The sequence below is a fragment of the Budorcas taxicolor genome, chromosome 24 (genome assembly GCF_023091745.1).
Source record: "Budorcas taxicolor isolate Tak-1 chromosome 24, Takin1.1, whole genome shotgun sequence".
Taxonomy (NCBI): Eukaryota; Metazoa; Chordata; class Mammalia; order Artiodactyla; family Bovidae; genus Budorcas; species Budorcas taxicolor.
The window spans coordinates 29,703,490-29,708,770 of NC_068933.1; the positions used below are offsets into that span (position 1 = coordinate 29,703,490).

General features: G+C 42.9%; 1 non-coding gene across 1 annotated transcript; it reads left to right on the forward strand.

The window, feature by feature from the left end:
• Positions 1–4,722: 4,722 nt before the first annotated feature.
• TRNAS-GGA (transfer RNA serine (anticodon GGA)) lies at positions 4,723–4,795 on the forward strand. The gene has a single exon. It is a non-coding gene; the product is annotated as a tRNA-Ser (tRNA).
• Positions 4,796–5,281: the final 486 nt, after the last annotated feature.

Sequence of the window (5,281 nt, forward strand, 5' to 3'; positions counted from 1 at the left end):
AGGTTGGCTCTGGAGTGGTGTTTAACCATGCTTCTTTAAATGATCTGCCTGTCTGTTTGCTAATACTTTTACCTTCCTAGCTAGAAAATTGGGGCAGTTAAAGAACTACCTGTTTTCCCAACTAGAAACAAATAGTCACCAAAGATTGGCATTGTCTCACAAAGCCTTTCTCTTAAGCATTCCTCGTCCTGAAAATTACTGAGCAGTTGGCTTATACCTTGTGCTGTGTTGTGCTTAGTTGCTCAGTCATGTCCGACTCTTTGCGACCGCATGGACTTTTAGCCCATCAGGCTCCACTGTCCATTGGGATTCTCCAGGCAAGAATACTGGACTGGGTTTCCGTGCTCTCCTCCAGGGGATCTTCCCAACCCAGCGATCGAACCCAGGTCTCTCACATCGCAGGTGGATTCTTTACCACCTGAGCTACCAGGGAAGCCCTCTTATATGTTATCTCCCTGGAGTGAGCATTCATAATCAGATTAGGGAAGGTCTAGGTCACTCTACCTGCTAATGAAGGAGACACAAGAGATGGAGTTTCAATCCCTGGGTTGGAAAGATCCCTTGGAGAAGGAAATGGCAACCTACTCTAGAATTCTTGCCTGGAAAATCCCATGGACAAAGGCATCTCATGGGCTACAGTCTGTGGGATTGCAAAGAGCTGGACATGAGTGAGTGCACACACAGACAGGTCAATCACAGACTATTAATCAAGGGCCCTACTCATAATAATAATGTGAAGATTGATCCATCATTGTTCCTAATATCTTCAACTTTCTGAGAATTCTATGGAAATGTTGTTGGAAGCTAGACTGATACTGAAACCTCAGTCTCTCTGTACACCAGTGCCATTATCATCAAATCCCAGAGACAGAGCTTTGGGTGAAGTAGAAAAATACAGCTTTATTGCTTTTTCAGGCAAAAGGAGACACAATAGGCTTTTGCCTTGAAAAAATATGTCTCAATCCCAAAGGATTTGATGAAAGGCTTTATAGCAGTGAGCCAAAGATAAAGTCTCAGATAAGATTAGAGTATAAGCAGGGCTTGTACTCCCTTAAGCACCAGGTAGCATGGCAGATGGGGCTTCGCTGGTGGCCAGAGGATAAAGCATCTGCCTGCAATGCAGGAGACCTGGGTTTGATCCCTGGGTCAGGAAGATCTGCTGGAGAAGGAAATAGCAACCCACTCTAGTACTCTTTCCTGGAAAATCCCTTGGATGGAGAAGCCTGATAGGCTACAGTCCATGGTGTAGCAAAGAGTCGGACACGACTGAGCAACTTCACTGTCACTTTCAGAGCAGTCTGAGGCATTGGATTAAGACTCCAGTCTCTTTGGGGAGGAGGGACACTGGTTCAGATCCTACTGCTGCCAAGAAGCAATTTTGGGCTTGCCAGTTAGTGCTAGTGGTAAAGAACCTGCCTGCCAATGCAGGAGACATAAGAGATGTGAGTTGGGAAGATCCCCTGGAGGAGGGCTTGGCAACCCACTCCAGTATTCTTGCCTGGTGAATCCCCAGGGACAGAGGAGTCAGGTGGGCTGCAGTCCATGGGGTCACAAAGAGTCAGACTTAGCACGCCCTTAATCTCCTGTCAGGCGGTCTGGCCTCCTAATCTTGATGACCTTCTCTGGTCCTTTAATCTTACCTCAGGTAGTTTTTTGGCTGGTCCTCCCTTGACTGGCAATTGTTCAGAACTACCATTTGGAACTCATGGAAGGTTATAATGGCTGGAGTCTTGCCTACAAGAAATGGACAGAAAGCACTCCTAGCCCGGGAGTCCCACAGAGCCCCGCTTGGTTTCAAGACTGCCATCACCAGAAAAGAAAAGGTATGAAGTTCAAAAATATATATGTATATCAATGACCAGCACATAACAGTTGCCACTTAATAAATACATGTGTGCTAAGTTGCTTCAGTTGTGTCTGACTCTTTTGTGACCCAAAGGACTGTAGCCTGGCAGGCTCCTCTGTCCTTGGGATTCTCCAAGCAAGGATATTGGAGTGCATTCCCATACCCTCCTCCAGGGTGTCACCACGACCCAGGGATCAAACTCACCTCTCTTATGTTTCCTACATTGGCAAGCAAGTTCTGTACCACTAGTGCCACCTGGGAAGCCCTTAATAAATACAGTGGCATTCAAACAAATAAATGATCATGAAAGGCAGATACACCCTCAGAGGTAGACTTGCCTGCAACTCAAGGCAACTCACTTGCTTACCAACCTCAAGGCCAAAACAGATTCATTTTCTTCTTTACTAACTTTTTCTCTAAACCAAGTAAAATCTGATTATCAACTGTGATATAGATAGCCAAGACACGCCTCCACAAGAAAGATAAGTTTACCCTTCTGCATCTACATTTTTCTGAAGTTTGAGAATTGCCCACTAACATTTTGCAAGAAACAGAGGGGATATAGGTGGCTGCTTGGTGGTACTAAGACACATCTGAATATGGAGACACATGGGGACCATCTCACAACCTGCATCACGTGACAATCAAAATGCATGGAAATAACATGGCATGGGATGTTCCATCATGTTTATTGGGAACAGAGACCAAATCAATGTGAGAGCAACTTGGCTTACCCTAATAGGAGTTACAGAGTAATTAAATTCTTCCACATCACATGTAAGTATAATGTGTTAATAAAAAAGTAATCACACCTCCATTGTTTCTGCAGGTTCAACTTAATTACACGGCAGTTAGAACTCTCTCTCCTTATTCATACTCAGCAAGGACTCCCTTTACCATCTGCTGATATTTAATTAATATACATTCAACACCCTGCTCTATTATTAAATGTAATTTAACAACTTCCTCTGCAATCTAAATTCAGAGCAACATGAATGGAAGACATAATGAAAGAAAACAGCATCTACTCCCCTTATTAAAATATTATATACATATTTATCTACACATTCAGTTCAGTTCAGTCGCTCAGTTGTGTCCGACTCTTTGCACATTACTTTAATCCAATTTAGAAAAGATATTTTTCACCTCTATGCATACTGTGACTCTTGGAAGCTTCAGTTCATAGATTACTATGAGCCAAGACAGAGTTAACTCGGTTAGCAGAGTTATGTGACTTGAAAACAGCCCCCTATTGACTGTTTCAAAAGCTTGGGAATTTGAAGAACTGGTAGATGATTAGAAGAAAAACAGTAGATGCTGATTCCTAGCTAATATTTTCAGTAAATGTTTAATTTACTGAAATGCTAGTATGTATAAACCTCAGATGTAAAAGAGAGTGATGACAGGGCTTAGAGAATACAGCTGCCCTCGTTACCGAAATTCAGATGATGTCAAGATTTCCAGGTTAACTTATATGTACTTGGCATTATAAACCAAAGAATATTAAACCTGCAAGTTTCTAAATGTTGTGAGGAAAAAGAATCAGGCATTGACATACTTAAGATTAGAGTATTGCAAAAAGTGGAAACCCAAGCCAGTGATGTAGGAAGTGGAGTAGTCGTGGTGGTTGACCTCTGCCCCAGGTGTAACAAGGGAACAGTGTATGGCCTAAAGAGAAAGTATAAACAATTATAAAACCAATTAGCAGTCTGCTGTTTTATTACCACCGTACAGTGGCAGTTTTGGTGATCAGCTACTTCTGTCTGAAGGGTAGACTGTTCCTCCCAAGTCCTCCTCACTTCCCATTGATAAACCACCTCCCAAACTCCTAAGTCAACAATACAGTCACATTTTACATCACTGTGTCACCTGATCTCAACTCACTTTCTAAGGAAAATTTGATACTAACAATATTATAAACGGGAGGCAAAAGTTCACTTTAGTTCTATCCAAGCTAATCCAAATCAAGCAGATAGGAGATCCTGCTTTGAGATATCCTGGCATGATAACACTCTCTGACAATGTAACTCTTAAAGAACCTCCATGCTTGCTGAAATACCAATAAGTAGGAGAGCACATGTATCAGGAATCCCCTGCTCTGGGGCTTCCCTGGTGGTCCAGTGGTTAAGAATCCACTCGCCACTGCAGGGGACACAGGTTCGATCCCCAGTCCAGGAAGATCTCACATGCCACGGAGCAGCTCAGCCCATGCACCACAACTATTGAGCCTGTACTCTAGAGCCTGTGCTTCGAAACAAGGGAAGCCACTGCCGTGAGAAGAACATTCACGGCAAGTAGAGAAAGCCCCCATGCAGCAACAAAACCAATAAATACATAAATTATTTTATTTTTAAAAAAAGGAGAAATACTTGCTCTGAACTGTGCATTCCTAAAAATCAAGAAACCCTCTGATAACGGTAGCAACAGAAAACATTCATGTTTGAATCTAATGTGTCCCAATTTGGTAGACAGCCTGGGTGGTTTTGATGGAGACTTGAGAGGCAACAGTGAAGTGGGCTTGGTTAGGATGTGGTGGACCCTATCTCAGGGGTCAAGTAGAATCCCCTCGTTTGTATGGATCCTCAAAGACCAGTTCAACAGGTCTTGGGGCTCCCATTCTCTGTGATGTGGGCAACACACCATCTAATCCTATATACTAAGATTCATTGTTTCCCTGTTCAGTTCAGAAGGTGATTAGTCCTAGCAATTCTTCCTTATGCCCCTAGTACTGTGCTCAGTGTCTTTTATGTGAGTCACTCTCAGTTCATGTGTATTAAATTGAAATTACTTGATCAGGACCCCTGTTCTACCAGGTATTACAGAAAAAGTTAATTGGGATTACATGATTTTTATAACATCCTATAGCAAACAGGGGCTCCCTGGTGGCTCAGAGGTTAAAGTGTCTGCCTGGAATGCAGGAGATCTGGGTTCAATCCCCGGATCAGGGAAGATCCCCTGGAGAAGGAAATGGCAACTCACTCGAGTACTCTTGCCTGGAGACTGCCATGGCCAGAGAAGCCTGGCAGGCAACTGGAAACAGCAAACATAGTCATTTTTGCCTTTGATGTTCTCTTTTCAAAGTTCAAGTAATATCCATCTCTCTAGTTCAATGAGGGTTAAAGATTCTTTTTTTTTTCTTTTTCTTAGGGACTGTCTTTCAAGAACTTCTCTCTCATTCCTGCATCACCAGCAAAATCAAAATCCCCTTGAGGATGAGTAATTTAAAATATATAAATTCCTGTAAGTCCCAGTTGCCTTTGCAGAGATGCTAGAGGGAAGATGTTTTTCTCATCACTGTAGCTGAAGCAAGCTGTCAATCATTATTGACAAAAAGAGCCAGCCAAAGCTATCCTCAGGACCAGCTATTGCTACCTGTTCCACAAGACAAGCTCCATGAGCTTTCTGTCCCTGACATTCCCAGAAGTCACACAAATG